Raw genomic sequence first — 20,949 nt, forward strand, 5'->3', positions numbered from 1 at the left:
ACTTTCCCCTGATGGATTTTTTGCGCATGCGCACGAGTAACTTCCGTGAAAATGGACATCAACAGTAAGAGTAAGTTATTTACAACATATTTTGACAATTTTCACATAGTACAAAATCCGAATTAACTGTTTTTGACATGTTTTATTATTATTCAGTCGCTTAAAGACCAGAGTACTGATAAAAAAATTATAACATGATTTTAACAGATTATTTTGTTAGAAATGACATTCAGTTAAGGATGTGAATAAAGTTGCACTTCTTCTAAGGATATTTTCTCTATTAATTGAAATAATTAACTTTAAAATAACGTACCGTGTTTAATGAAATTATTATTTTAAACTTTAAAATCAGTTTTATATGTTACATAACATTTATTAATATTGACTGAATTTCCTCGAAACTCCGACATTTTAAAGTAGTTTGTCAAAGGCAATGCGATTGCAAACAGATAAATTAATAAGTTATAGGCCCTAAGTTTGTCTTTTGTGCACTTAACATTAGGGTATTGAAAAAAGTCATTGTGAGTTACTGGTTGTAAAAGTAGAATGAGGGATAATCCGAATTTCCTGATCAAGAATGATAAAAGTGGACTTACCTTTTCTTAAAAAAAAAAGTTTAGTAAATAAACATATGTAAATATTTTAGTTAAAAACAAGTGAATTTGTTTTAGTGTTCTTTTATCCGTTTGTTTGGTGTTTTTTTTTTTTTTTAGTGTTTTTTATCTGTTTTAAACAATTCATTTTAAATAATGTTGCCTTATCTAATGAGATTATTTCATCATCTCTAATGAAATTATTTCATCATATAATCTCACATTTTATATACCAGTAATTTGACTTTACCAGAACTTCCTGAAAGTTTAGTTTATTTGAAAGAATGAGTTTGATACAATTGCAAAATATTCAAGAGAAAAAATAAAATTCTCTCATATTTGCTTTATATTAAAGAATAAGTAATTAAAATAATTGTTTGCTTGTTTACCATCCCTTTGAAAATTGTTCTCTCATACTGAGATGCCACCACTTGCCGGTGGAGGGCCAAAAATTTAGACCTGTGCACCCATAAGCAATTATGGATCTTTTTCATGCCATTGCATACTATGAAACAGAAGCTCGGTATATACTGTCATCCAAAGGACCTGTCCCCATGTTCCCCAATGAGATTCGAATCCGCAATGTAAGCTGCGTCTCCAGAGCAAATGCTATAACCACTGCGCATAGTATTAGTAATTAAAAAAGATAAATGTGAGTTAAATGGAAAGAATTTTCAAGCTTTCTTTATGCAAAAGGACGGGAGCAAAATAAATCAACATTTTTAGACTAACATTTTGGTTGGCTTTCAGTTTTCAGATTATTTCTGCTGCTGTAGGGTCAGTGCTGAGTTTTAGTAACTGAGATTCTTTAAATGTGATCATGTTTACATGTAAAATTTGTTGAATCAATTTCATTTTTTAATTTGTCCCCTTATCTATTTATTCATTTTGCCATTCAATTGAATAGTTTTAATTTTATGACCAATAATGTGTTTTTCTATTTTTAACCTAATTCTTATCAATTAATTTTTCATTTGAACTGCCACCAGACAGGTTGTAACACTCCAATTTTACACTGTTGTAAAAACTGAGCAAACTTGACTTAAACGTGAGGTCTATTTGTTAAAATCTGTTAACCTTTACATGATTTAATATATTAATAACTACCGTAATGGTTGAGATTCAGTATCTCAAACACTGCTATCTAGAATACCATGGATATGTCGGAGTGATTTTGTGGTCCAACCATATATTATTTAAGTTTATTATACTTTCATGTAACTTAGTTGAATCTGATTCATCGAGAAACATTTGTTAAAAAACACTATTACCTACTGAATGATGAAGTCATGCCCTCCGGCATAGCAACAGTCAACAATGCTTGATGACGGGTGATATTCCAAAAATAGTGACTGCGCAGAATTTATGCGCGCAAGGTTCACTTTTATATGTATTCGCATAAAACATTCAGCATAATATAATAAATATTGCATGTAGTTGAGTGTAACATTGAAAATTTTCACCCCAAGAAAACCATTGTCAACCGAGGTGCAGCCTCGGTTGACAATGGTTTTCTTGGGGTGAAAATTTTCAATGTTACACTCAACTTCATGCAATATTTATATAATTTAACCCTCGATATCCTGAATCCTTGGGAATCTTGAAGTTCTTTCTCAGTAATATAAAGTTTGAGATTGTATTATTTAAATACTGCATGTAGTTGAGTGTAACCATGGTAACATTGAAAATTTTCAGCCTTAGAAAACCATTGTCAACTGATGCACAGCCGAGGTTGACAATGGTTTTCTTGGGGTGAAAATTTTCAATGTTACCCTCAACTGCAACTACATGAAGTATTTTTTATATCATACTGAATGTTTTATACAAATACACATTACAGTGAGTCGCCCGCGTGGCGCGTCTGCTCTAGAGTTGCGAAGTAAGGAGTTGATCCTTACGTCGCGGGTTCGAATCCCACTGTGGGACGTGGAGACTGGTCCTTCGGATGAGACCGTATAAACCGAGGTCCCATGTCGCAGTAGGTGCTGGCACGAAAAAGATCCCTCATTGCTCAATGGCCGTAAGTGCCGAGTATAGGACAAAATTTGCAGCTCTCCACCGGCAAGTGGTGGCGTCTTCATATGAGTGAAAAATTCTTGAGAGTGATGTTAAACAACATACAAACAAACAAACACATTACAGTGAACCTTGCGCGCATAAATTCTGCAGAGTCAATATTTTTTTGAAATATCACCTGTAGTCAAGTAATGTCGACTGTTGTTATCCTGGAGGGTGTGGCTTCATTATTCAGGGGGTAATAGAGTTTTTAACAAATGTTTCTTGACGAATCAGATTCAGCTAATTTAAATGAAAGTATAATATTAAAAATTATGACTTAGTCGGCCTTTAATCTATCTAGGAGTACTACAATAAGTAAATGTTTGGGTTTTTTAATACATATAATACAATACAGAACAATGTGTTTGGATATAGCAAAGAGACAATCTCATTTATGCAATATGTTGTAAAAATGACAATTTAAAAAAAAAATATTTTGGAGTGGGGGGGGGGGGCCTGAATCTGCCACTGTTAATGTACCTGAAAGTGCTCAATAAATCACATTGAAGTCATTGATTACTAGTCTGATAATTAGTATGGGTTAGGAATTAACAAGACATATAGTATAGATTGAAATAGTAATACCTGCTTAACTGGGTTAGCAAAATAACAATGAAACTCCAAAAATTTTAAATACAGTCAGACCTTGATATCTGAGGATTCAAGATATCCAGGGCAAAATACCCAAAGAATAAGGGTTTGGGACTTCAAAATCCCTTCAAGATATCCATGATATTCAATATATAAGTGTCATAGATACTGAAGTTCAACTTAAGTAATTATTGCATGAAAACTTGATATGTTTATATACATATACACTATGCATATATGCATATGCACTATATGTTTGCACTATATATATACACAAACTTAATTCTCATTAATAAGAAAACAGCAATATGTTGCTATACAGATATCATGATTTATCGAGTTTGGTGATGCATTGAATTCGCACATTTTAGGGTAAATACAATGTACAGAGCTACAGTTTATTAGACTTTTTAATAAGATTTCTTGTCGCCTGCATGATGCAGTGGTTAGGGTGTCTGCTCTAGAGTCGCGGAGTAAGGAGTTGATCCTTACGTCGCAGGTTCGAATCCCACTGCGGGTCGTGGAGACTGGTCCTTCGGATGAGACTGTATAAACCGAGGTCCCTTGTCACAGTAAGTGCTGGCTCGAAAAATATCCCTCACTGGCCCTGAGTGCCGAGTATAGGTCAACATTTGTAGCCTTACACCAGCAAGTGGTAGCATCTCTATATGGATGAAAAAATCTCAAGAGGGACATTAAACAACAAACAATCAATCGATAAACAAGATTTATTAACTGGAATGAAATCTATAAGACATCAGGCCTAAGGGAAAAAACATGCTTGTATACATGTACCATTACTTGCAAATAAAAAATAGGGTTGATAGGTAAAATTTTGTTTTTATTTTGTTTAAATTTTTTTATAAAGGCATAAACATTGCAATTCATTTTTTTAATAACAATTTGAAATTTTTGCAGAAAGATTGGAAATGACAATGGTTAAAAACATGAAGAATGCTGAAAAAAAGATTTTAAGGAGTGCCAACTCACTTCGACATACATGTATCCCTGGTATTTGAGATATCAGTATTCTAGATAACAACCTTCATTAAAAGAAATTAAAATCTATAACAGGACATGAATGCCTTACCCAGGATAAATTTTGATGAAACAAGGAAAAAAGTATCAGGCTTCTATGGTTCAAAATCAGAGTAAAGGAGGAATGATGAGGTCAAGGTCAAAGGAAACTTTATAAAGGTTTGAAATATTATGACACAGTTGAATAACTCTCACCAATTTTGTGTTATTGTATGTTTGATAGAAATATTATGAATACTTTCTTTAAAAAAAAGAGCTGCAACTAAAATAAATAGCAAGATTAATGATTAACAAAAGGAACAGGTCATAATTTGGACACAGTTGAAATGTTATCACCAATATGTGTCAGTGCAAGTGCATAGATAAAAATAAATTAAAAGATTTTTATAAGACTAAGCTACAAAATAAGGAATAGCGAGGTCTTTTTTTTATAAAGTCTTAAATAAATTGGTCCCATACCTTCCACTGCAGTGAAAGAATACATTTCCCGTCCTCATTTTGTATGAAAATTAAATCAAAGTAAATTAAAGTTCATAAATACAGCTGTACATATATACAATATAATATGACCTTTAAATTTCTCCTTCATCAGCCATGTTGAGGCTGTGGTATAGATGGCTACTACTTGAAGGGTACAGACTCCATTCAGTTGCAAAATATTTGGTGATTTCCTTTTCTAAATGAAATATTTGGGAATTTTAAATGTGCATGATTTTGGATATCATGCAACCTGAAAATGTTTGAAAGTTGTATAAAATCTTACTTGACCATGACACTTTTTTATTTCTAAGGAAATATGACATGGATTGTTTTTCTTGTAATTCTAGCAGGGATATATCCACTGCAATTCAATCAAGGGTGTAAAGAGATTTTCCTCTGGTAAATTGTATTCTATACATCCTCAGAGGCTGAAGCAGCAAGCTAACTTGTAATACAAGATTTGATTGTATAGCAAGCCAGCTGGTGTAATTTAGTATGTACTATGTACAGCTTGAGCCGAAAGTTAAATATTGTGATGTCACAAGGCATAGTTAAAAAGCACTGGGGCCTTCTGCACACATGTATGGAATACAACACAGAGTAAATCCCCTACACCCTTGATTCAGCCTCAAGGTGTATGGAATACAATCCAGGGTAAATCCCTGTACACTCTTGACTAAAAGTATACTATATGCTTCTAACATACTGTCTAAATCTTAAATGTAGCATACTTTCTAAATCTAAATTGATTAATTAATTTCCTGATAATTTGATTGAATTGATTAATTTGACAGTTTTGCACTGAAGGCAAGGTCTAAATTGTCCAAAAACTAGGAGGAACCTGTGATTTGAGGGTTTATTTCATGGTTTTGAATTACTATTCAGGAGTCTTTTCTCATTTCATAATAAAATCAGGGACCTTTACTAGGAGGGGGTTCGGGGGGGGGGGGGGGGGGGCAACTCCCCTTTTATAACCAAAATTATTCGTATAAAGATTAAGAAATTTTATTTTGTTGTTGCTAAATATTGCATTTATAATTTGTGTCCCAGGCCCTTAATCTTTAGACACCCTTCTGGATCCGCCACTGCCCTACAGTCACTGAGTTATATAGATTATGTATGTAGGGTCTTTTGTTGTTAAAATGACTTGTCCCACCCTAAAATGGCCAAAATAAGTACCTTAGCCATCATACTTTGCAACTGTCCCACTCTAAAAGTCATAAATATTGCCTGCATATTACAAGATTTTCATTTTTCAGAAATGTGCTGGTTACCGGAAGTTCACAAGAACCAGTTAAGCGAAGGTAACACCCTACAACATGCAACATGAACATGAACTGATCACCGAGACTGCATTGCGTATGAAAGACAGTTTTGTAAGTATTTGTAAGCTTTAAAGTATAAAAATCTTCTCTTGTTACTTTTTGAAGATGGAAATTTAGAAGATGCTTGAAGTTCATCGTATGTAGTACTGTGAACTTTGGAAAGTTGTCACTTAGTTGAGAAAATTCGAACTAGGTCAGCTGTATGTGTCAATTTTTCGGAACGATAATCTTTATAGTGCCCGTTTTATTCATTTTTTATACATGTACAATGAACACAGTTGGGCCTGCATTACAGTCTATCCTTGTTTGGGATTGGGAAACACAGAAAAGTTACAGTGTCTGTTTAAGGGTTTTTGGTCAACTCGTATGATCGTATCTAGGTCAGATCTTCTCCTACAAGTAAGAGCCTCGGTTAAACATCCCTACGCTCCTTATATACCTCGGAGCGCCAAGTCAAAAGTATATCGCCGTGAACCTCTAGCATGTTGAGTAGATCAGATCAAACCCAATAGGTCAACTCATATTAATGAAACGACAAAATTCGTAACCAGGAGAATTGTTACAAGCTGACTCCCCTATATAAATTGATGACAACTCGTAACTTAACAATATTAACAACTTATTACCCCTTTTGATGTCAACATGGTGAAATACGGACCCAAGACTTGGTCTACGAGGTGAACTGACCTGACCATAGATAGAATGTTCTATCGTTAAAATGATAAATGTCCTACGGACCCTGTTTAACGATAGAATGCATTCCGTGTATTGTCTATGTAGCAAAGAAAATACGGGAGATAACTCTAACTTAGTGCATTTACTATGAAAAATCCTGAGAGTTCTGAATGTCAACATGGTGTGTAAATTTGAAACGAGTAAAAAATGTTGGTGAAAAAGTGTTGAATTCTTCCATTATATGGATTAAATTTTTAGATGAAAGGTATTTACAGTCTCAAAAAGGTTTGTTATGATTAATTTGACTGTTATTTTCAATGCAACTTCATTAATTTTCTCCAAAATCATTTCGGAGCGATTCTGCAATTTTCTGCTATATTACTGGTATAGGGGAGGCATTCTAACTGTAGTGAGGGCCTGTCCCAAGACACAGTTAGATTATTCTAATTAACCTGACCAAGGCCACATAGTGGCCGAGGTCAGGTCTGGTTAGCAAGTCGGTCATGTCAAGGGTCCTTCTTTTCACCATGTGGAACTCATATGGGGTATCAATTGTTTTATTTTACCGATAAGAAAATTATATATTATACACTTGAGTGCATGATATTGCATTACATTACCAATGTTTTTTGAATGGGATCTTGATTCACTAGTGAAGTTGTTTATGCTGACTTCTGCAAGTCATGTAAGTTTTTGCATAATGATTTACTGATTAAAACAATTTTTGATTGACAGTAACATGCATTAAATTGTTATGCCCTGTTCACACGGAGAGTTTAATTCACAGTAAATAAATGCGAAGTAAATAATGTGAATTAAAATAATGCGATTTAAATTGTGTTCACACGGCAGCTAATGCGAAGTAAACTAATGGGAATTAAAATTTTATTTCTACAGTAAGGCTATTCAGTAAGGCTATTATGACGTCATTTTCAAATTACATCACCTAATGCGCAGCAAACCCATATTACATTCTGTCATAGTGTCAATGCACATTTCAGTGATTAACATAATTTTTCTTTGTTTTCCACTAAAAAATAGCATAAGTATCCATATCTGTCCACAGACATGTGGCATGTGACTTAATTGTGCCATTACGCATGCGTCAAAATTTAATTCGAATTAGCTTCGCTTAGCGTTCATACGGAGCTAATGCGAAGTAATTTAATGTGCAGTTAATTAATTTGAATTAAACTTATTTGCATTAAATTCCCTGTGTGAACGCGGTTCAAATTTAATTCGCAGTAACTTATGTTTTATTCGAATTAAACTCTCTGTGTGAACAGGGCATTATAATTGAAGGTAACTTTTACTGAGCAAAATGAAAATCTGGCGCAGAATTTTACTATAAAGAAGAGCCAAGTCTGCATTTCCTGGAATTGAATTGTAACAAAATTTTCAAATGAATAAACAAATAAATTTTTTGACTTATAGGCCCTAGATCTGTTGTATTCCATATCATAAACAGACAATGCAAATTTTATAACACACTTTTTTAACGTATAATCATTATTCTATGCATTCTATGCCTAACGGGATAGGCATCTCCTTCAGTACCATGTTTACTCGCCCAAAACGTCACACACAACACTACAAGTTTTTCAAACTATGTTTATTCTCAGTAAAAAAATTGTTTTCTGATAAATGTAATCTGTTCTTTTTGTTTATTGGAATGGATATTTAATAAATTTTAAAGAATACGTTGTAAAATAATAAAAATGTAAAGCAAATTACCACCAAATTTTGCAATTCTTGGCCGATCAGGGGCATGTGTTGATTTAACATGTTTAAGTGATTCAAATTAAGAGATAATTATGGGATATTCCAAATTATTGACTCAATGAAATTGAGCCTATGATATTTTCTGAAAGAAGAACAGAGGTCAGTATATATATATATATATAATTATAATAGTAACTTGATCCGAAGAGCCGTATCATGTCAAGTTGACATGCACGGATCATCAGATCAAATGAGACGCGAAGTGTCGAGTTTGATCTGATGATCCGTGCCTGTCAACGAGACGTGATACGGGTCTCAGGATCAAGTTACTGTTATAATGATAAATTTATTATATACCCCTTTACAACTAGCAAAATATAATAAAAGGAAACTTTTAGGATCAATTACATAACTTTTATCCGTTAAGCAAACCATTTTATCAAGGAACTTTTTGATCCGTGAGAATAAAAACAGCATTTATCTGTGTCAACTCAAAACCATATATGTTTGTATGTTAACATGTTAAGATTTGAATTGCCTTGGGTACGACTTGACTACGGCCATATGACATTGGGTGGCAGGGGATAGTTTCATACTATAGTACGAGCTGTCAAATTTCTATAAAAACTGAGGTATCCCATGATTGATGTGATATTTTATGTAGAAAAATGAATAGAATAATTATGGGATACATGTACATGTGCAGTGTAGCAGAGCTTGCTGAGAAAAATGATGTGCATAATGTAGGTGTCACTATGATGCTTAGCATATATAGAGTTGTAAATGCAAGACATTTGGTCAGTCGCAGAGGAAATTCAGCTGAAAAGCAGTGGTGTGCATCTCAGAGGGAAGGTGAATGGCCCCAGATCAATTGGTGAATTTTCATTAGGGCATGCATTGTTCTACAGAATACTGGGTGTTTTATCCTGCTCGATCGGGAATGGGATGGGCTGTATAGGTGCGACAGTGGCCCAAATCTTGGAAAAACAAGCCAAAATCTTTGGAGACCTCCAAGTGCATTTTCAGTACATGTGCACTTTAATATGTAGGTTACATGTTATATGTTGACACATTTTTTGAGCTTTAGATATATGAAGTGCAATTAATTAGCACCCAAGAAACTGCCCTAAACTATCTGTTTTTATTGACCTCATGCATATGCCTACCCCCTCGGCACATGTTTGGCATTGAAAAGAAAAATTATCCCCTGCCACCTTGATAACAGATATGTGGAAATTAATTTTCTGTTTTTAGAACTTCATTGAGATTTGTCATCTATTACAGCAAGTATTTAGAATAAAATATATTTAAACCAAAATCGTTTTTTAATGCCAACTTTTAGAGATCAAAGAGCGAGCCTAGATAATTAATTAGAATTTATTAGTATGGTATTTCATTGTACATGTAAGGCCATTCCAAGTTTTTTCTATGTTTAGCGTCCGCATGTGCCTTGGTTTTTCGACATCCCTTATCAAAAAAAAAAACAAAAAACAAACGAACAAAATCAGGAGTCCTGAAATTGTTTATTCTGGTCCAAATCACTGAATTCTGTCAATTTCTCTAAGTATTTGTCTATAATATGCCATATTTGGAATATTTTAAGCATTTAGTACCTTGATTTTGCTGAAGAATAAATATTTCCATGAGAAAAATAGATTAATGGAATCATATCCTTTGAATGACATCATTTTTATGACTATAATGACTTGTGTTTTACTTTTTGGTTTGTGTGTTTTTTGCGAATAGGTAGGGAGGTATTTGAAAGATGGGTGGACGCTAAACATAGAAAAAACTTGGAATGGCCTAAGGTAATATTTTCCATGCGCATCAATTTCATAAATCTGTGGTGCAGCCATGCAAAATGACTTGATATTTTGGAGTTAGGAACCACATCAGAGGAAAAGTTTGTTGCTTTGCCAGTGGATGTCAATATGTTGATTGGTGGCTCTGATTTTATTAGGTCACCTGAGTCACTCAGGTGACCTATTGCTACATGTATCTGTTTTCATCCGTTGTCGTGCGGGTGTGCGTCTTGCGTAAACTTTTTACATTTTCAACTTCTTCTCAAGAACTACCGGGCCAATTTCAACCAAACTTGCCACAAAGTATCCTTGGGTAAAGGTAATTCAAGTTTGTTCAAATGAAGGGCCACACCATCTTCCAAGGGGAGATAACTAAGAATTAGTGAAAAATTAATGGCATCTTTTAAAAATCTTCTTCTCAAGAACCACTGGACCAGGTAAGATGAAACTTATGTGGAAACATCCTCAGGTAGTGTAGACTCAAGTTTGTTAAAATCATAACCCCCAGGGGTAGGGTGGGGCCACAATGGACGATCAAAGTTTTACATTATAGGAATACATAGGAAAAATCTTTAAAAATCTTCTTCTCCAGAACCACTGGGCCAAGAAATATAAAACTTATGTGGAAACATCCTCAGGTAGTGTAGATTCAAGTTTGTTCAAATCATGACCCCTGGGCAGGGGTGTGCAATTACAAAAATTAGTTACTAGCCTGGGCTAGTGGAAGTAACAAAGTTACTAGCTCGAGGTTGACAATCATCACTAGCCCATTAACTACCGAAAACAATACTTGTATAAGTATAACAAAAAGGTAAAAAAAAACAAAACATTTAAGTTGAAATAAATAAAACAAATAATGGTTTGCGCTATGTTATCGTCAGGTACTTCTCCCTATTTTTATCAAATATAATTGTCACTGAAACGACTGGCGATAGCAACACACAATACATATATGTTGAAAAGAATTAAAGATTATGATTTTACAACAAAGTAAATTCGTACATCAATTCAGTCGATGTAAATATACGTATACTTTCATTTCAGATTTACTAGCCCGACAGGCTAATGCAGTATAGATTTATGATAGCCCAACCTCTAAAATTGGTAGCTCTGGACGTTGGGCGATGGTAATTGCACACCCCTGCCCGGGGCAGGGCGGGTCACAATGGGAGATCAAAGTTTTACATGGGAATACATTGGAAAAATCTTCTCCAGAACCACTAGGCCAAGAAAGATGAAACTGATGTAGAAACATCTTCAGGTAGTGTAGATTCAAATTTCTTAAAATCATGATCCCAGGGGAGGGTGGGGCCATAATGAACAATGAAATTTTTACATTGGAATACGTAGGAAAAATCTTGAAAAAATTATTTTATCAAGAACAGCAAAGCCATGATTGGTTATATTTACATGGAAGCATCCTCAGGTAATATAGAGTGGGGCCACAATTTATGATCAAAGATTTACATATGAATACATAGGAAAAATCTTTAACAATCTTCTTCTCAAGAATAGCAAAGCCATGATTTGTCTTATTTATATGGAAGCATCCTTGGGGTAATGTAAATTCAAATTTGTTCAAATCATGACCCCCTGGGGTAGGGAGGGGACACAACAGGTGATCAAAGTTTTAGTTAGGAATATATAGGAAAGACCATTTAAAAATTTTCTTCTCAAGAACAAAAAAGCCATGATTAGTCATTTTAATACAGAAACATCTTCAGGTGCTGTAGATCACTAAATTTTCGGGACACTTCATTTTCGCGAGATAGTCACTGACTCCTTATTAGCGAGACAGAATATTCACGAAATGTGTTTGCTGTATATAATCTTTAGGAATACTTTTATAAGCGAGAATGAAATTTTCACGAGCACACTGTCTCACGTAATTACGCAAAAATAAAGTTCTTGTGAATAAAAAGTGTTTTACAGTAGTGTAGATTCAAGATTATTCAAATTATGACCCTCGGGGGTAGGGTGGGGCCATATTAGAAAATAAAACTTATAGGAAAAAAAATCTAAATGGGGGATAGATTAGAACTTAATTTATGAGTTGTTACTGAATATTAGACTAATTATTTCGATGATCATGATCATCCTATTTTTCTTGCTTTTGGGCAACAAATTAAGGTTCTTCTATCAGTTTATTTTATACTCTATGGATCCTCTATGGATTGTTGTTTTATACTCACGTGACCGTTAAGGCCCTTGGGTCTCTTGTTATATGATACATCATGGATATCATTTAATTTCGATGACGAATACCAAGAGTGCAGACTGCAATGAACTTACAAACTAGGAAATCAGGCTTTCTTGCATTTTGTGGGGCCAGCCAAATGGCGCAGTGCACGTTTTACACTAATACAGTGGCTATACAAGCTATAATTTGGGTCCATTAAAAATGAATTTGTAAATTTTTTTTATTTGTTTACCGAATAAAATTATGAAAATGTTGTAAATCACACTTGAAATAGAACATGTGATTTAGATGACAAATCATAATTATTGATTTTCGTTTGTGTCGGCATCCTGGTTAAAGTTTTAGGAGCAAGTCCATTCCCAAGTAACTATAAGCTGTACCTGGACCCAAGTTACATGGATGATGCATCTAGGGATGGACAATACTAGACTTGCTTCAGATACTGGATCTGACCTAAATTTTTCTAGATGAGTGACCAGGTTAAAGTTTTTGGAGCAAGTCAATGCATTTCCTAGTAACTAAGTCCTACCTGGACCAAAGTTGCATGGAGGATGCACCTAGGGATAGACACTACCAGACTTGCTTTGGATGCTGGATCTAACCTTTATTTTCCAGATGAGTAATTATTAGCCTTACCAGAACCAAACTAGCATGGAATGATGTATCTAAAGGTGGACACAAGAAGACTTGCTTTTGATGCTGAATCTGACCTACATTTTTCAGATATGTGACCAGAGTAATGTCTTTGGAGTAGCTCTATCACTTTATGACATGTTATGACTAAACTTGCCTGGATGATGAAACTAGGGATGGACACTACCAGACATGCTATGGATGCTGGAACTGATCTACATTTTCTTTATGAGTAAACAGTTTAAGTTTAAAGTTTTTGGAGCAGGTCTATTCCCATGCAACTATAAATCCTACTTTAACCAAACTTGCATTGATAATTGATCTCGCACAAAATTGGTACAAGATTTACCTTACTTATAGATACACATGTACCATTCATTGAGCTTTGTAATCTTTGATTACCTATGTTTATATGTTGATAAAAAAAAAACTCAATAAACAGTTAACTTTTTTGTAAAAAGTATCACTAGTCAACCAAGAAACTTGTTTTCCCTTAGATCAAACACAAGTTTTGGTGGTCATTTAATTACAGGCAAAGAATTGATTAAAATTTAAAAAAAATCTTCTAATATTTGGTCGATAAAATATTTCAGGAGGGATCATTTCAATGACAAAACAAAAGGTTAACAATGGTTTTCAAAAGGGTGTCAATTTCATTTGTTATCCTCCAAAACAGGCACCATTTATTTAGTATGTTATTAATTAAAGCTTATGTATTCCCTGATCACATCTGTTTTCAGAGAAGACGAATGTCACCTTCATCAGAAGCAGATTTTTACTGCCAGGCTGGCTTTGACCAAAAAGGTTTTGAGATCAAATTTATATCAGACTATAAAAGTAAGTTTATATTATTAATTTACTCTCAACATCTGTGGTTTTGTTTTGTAAAGTGGATGGATGTAGAAAGAATAATATTGCTTGAATTTCATATTTTTTCATTACATGATTATAATTTTATATGCTCTTAAAGGACTTATCGCATGATCTTTCAAAAATCGTAATTTTATGAAAAATATTATCTACAACCTTGTTTATTAAAATACTGAATACAATAAACGTTGTTGAAAGCATATTTTAATAGATATTGGGAGTTGAAATTCAAATACGGCAATATACATATTTCAGCCCGATTTCGGCGGAATACTGCTCTGACATCATAGGCGACAATTCAGTGATAGAGAGATGAGAATATGCACACTATTTACGGAGTTATCAACGACAAATGCAGCATAATTACGAAAAATGCTGAAAAAATTAATTCCTAACGTGCTTTTCATTTACTATAGAAACATGAACTAGTTCTAAGGTATAAGACTTTTGAGATATTTTCGTTTTTTTTGATTCCAAACATTTAGAATCTATAGCTCTGATGGTGTCGGGTGGTTACAAAAGCTCTGATTACGGCAATGTTTAGTGATCGAGAAATTATTTTTCAAGATCGCCATTAAAAAACGTATGAGGACTTGCATAAATTAATATTATGTTAAAAACGAAAAACAACAAAGTTATATAATGTTAAATTTGTGAATCAAATAAGTAAATACATGTGATAAGATGACAAATCAAATCGTATTCTGATGGCGAGTTTCTTCGTCTTCGCCGCGTTTCCTTCGCTATCGTCGCTGCTATTTTTACAATGTTAACAGATTTTTCAGATTTTTTCTTGCTGACAGTTCTAACATATAAGGTTGGATATTCAATTTCATATGGATAAAATAAGGATTTGGTCGTCCACAACGCAGAAAATTCAGGTTGTATCGCGTATATTTTCGTAAGATTAACGTGGAGCTGATCAGCCATTGTCGCCTTTGACGTCACAGGGTCACGTGATTGCTATCTAATTAACTTAGATTTTTAAATCAGAGGTTTTCATTTGAGTCAATAATTGATTAATTACCGCGGTTTATCCGCAGTAAAAACACAAAATTTATAAACTGTGGTCATAAGGAACGTTTTACGCTTTTAATTTCAAATAATTTAGAAACATGCAATAAGTCCTTTAATTTATAGTTTTGTGCAAAAAAGTTAAAGTCCAGATTGATCTGTATTTAAATTTAAGTTTGTATATTTTTTCCAAAAAATATTTTTTGTATAATTTTTAACATAAATGATGTTTAAACAAATTGGAAATACTGGGACTGATTCTAGAGTAATCCCCTAGTTACAATATGATGTCACACAAAGACACATTTAGCAGAAGACTTATACCTGGAAAATAAGATCTCAGAATCTGAATTGATAAATTTTTTTGTAATATTTTGTGTCTATAAGTAAGTCTTTTATTGAACCTATTTGACTAAAGTGAGCATCATGGCCCATGGGCCTCTTGTTTGAAGACAGTTTTAATTTTTAAAAGGTGATGTTGAATCTAAATGCTTTGATGTTTTAGACATCCAAACGGCTAGCTCGGATGTGGAAGTGGAATCGGACCCTTTTAGTCGGGAATTCCATGGGAAATTCATTTGACAGTGATGATGATGATGAGATTAATTCAGGTAATATATATAAATATAATTATACAAGTTGCACTACCCAGTCTGCTGTTAAGCTAATTTCATGATAATGTCATAAAGAGGGATTTAATATTTATCATGTTTATTCACATGTTTTTGGACACAAACTATTTTTTTTATGTAATGCCACCATCAGTATCAATACTTCATAAAGATAGGCTTCACCCAGTCTGACTATTAAGCTAGATTTATAATAAGGTTATGAACAAGGATATATTTTCATCAAGGAGCAGTGGTCTAGCTTCCACTTGTTGCAGTGTCTCCTAAATTGTGCACATCATTGAAGAACCATTTATAAAATTTTCAAATCAATCAGCCAGAACATTGTTATAGCAAACATGCTTAAAATGAATTTATATGCTTACATTGAAGTGATTTCCTTCCCCATAGATTTAAAAGTGTTGTAAATGGAAAGTTTATGTTTATAAAGAATTAAATATTTTGGTCTCCAGCTCTTTGCTATTGTAAGCATGTTTTACTGTATTATTCCCTGTTGTTTGAATAATTAATTTATCTTTAATTTGTGTGATGCCATTTTAACCATATCTACTAGTGTTGTCAACGAGTACCTGGTTAACCGGTTAATCGGCGAACAATGCGAGTATCAGATAGTAAAACTGCTACTCAGCTACTCGGATATATAGACAAAAGTAGAAAAGAAATGTTATTTTGTTCAGAAATGAATGTACACCTCTACCGTTTTATTTACCGTTATTTAACGTTAGACTTGATCTAGCGTTTCACAAACATGACCGATTTGTTTTGATAACACTTAGTTTTCACAGTTTATCTAATTGATGGCTTTGATTGCCAAGCGGTATACAATGTAGAAAACCTGGGTTAATTATAATTAACTCACTTATACTGTGCTAGTCCGCAGTACAGGATTAATTTTAAACAAGATGCCTCCACAGCCATCAAAAGCATAGATTCCGAAATGTTTTAAAAGAATTTAAATCTGAAAGGTGTAAAATATGTAAAATGAAATTAACATACACAGAAACGAAACTAAAGTAACATTATATTTAGGACATCCGCAAAAATTGCCAACTATTACAGGATATTCAAGAACAAATTCATTTAGAAGCTTTATTTTGTCTTTTTATAATTAAAAATAAATAAATGAAATGCATCTACAGTGCATTTGCATTTGATATTGGCCAGTATCTAAATGTTAAACATGGAAATTGTAATGACGTTACATATATTATCTAAAAAAAATCCATCCGTGTAACCGTTTACTTGATTGGAAAAGTTACTAAAAATTGTCCGATTTGACAGCACTAGTATCAACACATAATTATAAGATTGGATGCTGCTCGGTTCGGATGGCCAGAGTCATTTTTATCACATAATTGAAGACATATTACTGGCATTTTGTTTTTCTCACATTACTTGAATTCTTGGTTGTCTACAACAAAAATATTTAAATTGATATTTGTAACAGAGATTTAATTTGCAAATTTAAAAATAATGTTACAGTAGTTAAGAACTGGAATTAATATAAAAGTAAGAAGAACTGGTATACATAGCTAACACAATAAAGCATCAGCAAAGTATTGAAATTATGAAGAATAAGAATCAGAGTGAAATGTATTGAGCATGGATATGAAAAGAAGTGACATACTGTTATGAATGAGATTGAGTGGCGTTTTGCTTTTACTTAAGGATTTTCCAAAACACTGATTGATTTGTATTTGAGAATAAATTGTAGGATTCTTATGAGATGCAAATCCAATTTAAAAGCTTCATCAAATTAAAGACAGACTGAATTATATGTCAAAAGAATGTGAAATGGCATTTCATTTTGAAATAAAAACATGATTTCAACTCAGAAAAACCAGTGGGGTACAAAGTAAACAAACTGGAGTGACATACCTAGATTCTCTCTAATGGTCTAATACATGTATGTTTAATTTGGGATGATTATTTTGATTCCTTCATTCCATAGCAACATTGATGTGAAGCCAGCAATTTTTTTCATGCCACGTACAGTATCTAATAATCTCTGCATTAGTCACATACCTCAGTATTTGTGTCAACGTTTTGAGTTTCTATCTTTAACTTTAAAATTTATCACGCAGATGTAGTGAATTTCCGTGTCAGAGGACAGTAATTGCACCATAGTGATTTTCCTTCCCAGAGTATATTATTTACACACACATGTACAGTCTTTACCAAATCTTTTTTTCAGGACATGCCCTTCGGGCAGGTTTAACCACTTATTACGCTAGCCCGAACAAATATTTACATGCCCAGAATTTTATCAAGTAATTTTATTCTTATCTGCCTTTTCATGCCAAGGAAATGATCTGAAATCCATTTCTATAGATCTATTGTCTCGCCATTAATATTGTTTTCAACCTGTATACTTTTTGTGTCTCCTTTGCAAAAGAGTTCCTTGGAAGTCACGTATTGTTTTCAATGTGTATACTTTTTGTGTCTCCTTTGCAAAAGAGTTCTTTGGAAATTGCTGTAGAATAAACTATCGTTAATATTTTATTTGGTGCTCCACTTTAGATGAAAAATCAGACTTTTAAGTACATTTAATGTTATTGGTATTATTTAAGTTGATAATACGGAGGCTTAGGCCTCAGAATTTACATGCCTTTCGGGCTTGTAAGTATGCAATTTCCACATGCCCGCTTCCAATTTTACCAGGTCCCAGGCTTCGGACTCCTGGAATTTGTCGAAGACTGCATGTAGTGAGTTTCCTTGCCAGCTAGAGTACATTATTTACACATATGTAGTGAGTTTCCTTGCCAGAGTATATTATTTACACACATGTAGTGAGTTTCCTTGTCTGTTTAAAATGATCACACACATGTAGTGAGTTTCCTTGCCAGAGTACATTATTTACACAAATGTAGTGAATTTCCTTGCCAAAGTACATTATTTGCACACATGTAGTGAGTTTCCTTGCCAGGGTAAATTATTTACACTCATGTAGTGAGTTTCCTTGCCAGAGTACATTATTTACACATATGTAGTGAGTTTCCTTGCCAGAGTATATTATTAACACACACGTAGTGAGTTTCCTTGTCTGTTTAAAATTATCACACACATGTAGTGAGTTTCCTTGCCAGAGTACAATATTTGCACACATGTAGTTAGTTTCCTTGCCAGAGTACATTATTTACACACATATAGTGAGTCTCCATGCCAGAGTACATTATTAACACACATGTAGTGAGTTTCCTTGCCAGAGTATATTATTTACACACATGTAGTGAGTTTCCTTGCCAGAGTGCATTATTTACCGAAATGTAGTGAGTTTCCCTGTCTGTATACATTTATCACACAGATGTTGTGAGTTTCCTTGCATTGGTTTATTTTCATTTTTGATCAATGTTTGGAATCAGCTTCTGTTTCAATGTTATCGATTATAATCAGACACCAGATTTCTACTTTACAAAGCATAATTTTGAAATTTTAAATTCAAAAGTAATGAGAATCTTTTATCAAGTAGTTTTTTAGAATCTACACACCTAGCTTAATTAAAAATCAAAACAAAAAATGGGGGTTAATGTGCTTCTCTTTGCGCTATTGAGCATTTAGTTTGACTTTTTTGCACTGTAAATACGTCTTACACATAAATCAATTTTTAAAGTTTTTCCTCCAATATTTTTTTCAAATAAATTATGGGAACAAACGCAGTCTTATTTCACCTTGAATAGGTGTATCAAAATTTGTGACAACAAAAAATTTTCAAATTACTTCGCAAGTTCAATTATTTGACCTTTTTGCACTCAGAAAATATTTTTCTGGCATTAAAAAATTTAACAAGCAATAATAATGACATTTTACTGAATTTAAGAAGAATGGTTAAAAGTATTTTATATATTCAGAAAAGAAAATTAAAAGTGGGGGTCTGTGATGTTAATTTTTAGATATTACCAAAATAGTGCTAATTTTAAGCTTAATTTAAATTACGGCTATTTTTTCTGGATTTTCACAATATATTTGCTATACTTATCAAATATAATGATAGAATTCATGATATTTTATTTGATATATAATTTAGGACCAGCATAAAACAATTCATGGCTCAGAATAACTCTGTGTGTAGGCTGCATGGAAAAATAGGAATCCAAACTTAACATACTTTAAATACTTTGATTGAGAAAGAAATGATCATTTTCTTCTAAAAAACCTTCCACCACAAAATATACTGTACGTGTACATAAATTGGCGTATTCAAAATTTAGCGAAATCACTGGGTTTTGAGGTGTTGGCGACATTATGAATTAGCGCTATAAATGTCTGTACCGTATATTGTATTTATAAATGATTTCTTAGTGGTATTCATGAATTAGTGCATTGTTGTCTGCGCCAAGGGCCCCCTAAAATATGAAGCCTGCTTTTTTAAGTACACATACAGTAGTTCCTCACTTAATGCTTTTGGTATGGAGTTTTAACTGAATATATTTTAATTGGTATTGTAGAATCCAAATTTATTGTAAGAACTAAAACATTATGCAAAAGTGGAAATACAGGTTAAGACAAAAATCTGCTCAAAAGCTCAGGAGCATTTTACTTCTTCTGGAGAACCACTTGGCAATTTTAATTTGTTTAAATGAAAGGTGACCAACTTTTCAAGGAGAAATAGCTATGAAACAGTGAAAATTTGATTCATATAAAAATCTCCTTTTTATAAACCATTGAAACTTATGTGGAAGTGTCCTGACATGGTATAGATTCAAGTTTGCATGTTCAAATCTGACTTAATGGGGTAGGTGGAACCAGTATGGAATCAGTATTTTTTTTTACATCAACATATAAAAAAAATGTCATAATAAGATGCAGTCATAACATGGTAGTTTGTTCAATTTTCTTTTTGTAATTAAAAATAAATAAATGAAGTGCATCTACAGTGGGGTAGGATAGGGCTACAATGAGGGATTGAAGTTTTTCATTGGAATGTATGTCACAACAGGACATTGATTAGTCATATTAATGTCCTAGCTGTTATCCTCAGAAAGTGCTGTACAATTTTTTTCCCAATCATGGTTCCTAGAGGTACCCGTAGAGTGGCACAACAATAGTGGATTAAAGTTTTTTGTGGGAATATAAAGGAAAAAATGTTTAAAATAAAAAAGAAATGGAACTTTTTTTTAAATACAATGTATTTTGTGATAAAGAACAAACAGCAGCATTTTTTTTCTTCCATAACTGGTACCATTGAACAGAGCCATTCCACCAAAAATGTTAATTATTCCTAGTTTGAGAGCATTAATATTTTTCATCAAATTTTGAATTCATCTATTTTTATGAGAAAAAAATTGTAAAATGCTAAGTTCAAAATCTTTGGGATTGGTA

Source organism: Saccostrea echinata, unplaced genomic scaffold, assembly GCF_033153115.1.
Source record: "Saccostrea echinata isolate AGI-Se365-2 ecotype Australia unplaced genomic scaffold, CSIRO_AGI_Sech_v1 ptg000028l, whole genome shotgun sequence".
Lineage (NCBI taxonomy): Eukaryota > Metazoa > Mollusca > Bivalvia > Ostreida > Ostreidae > Saccostrea > Saccostrea echinata.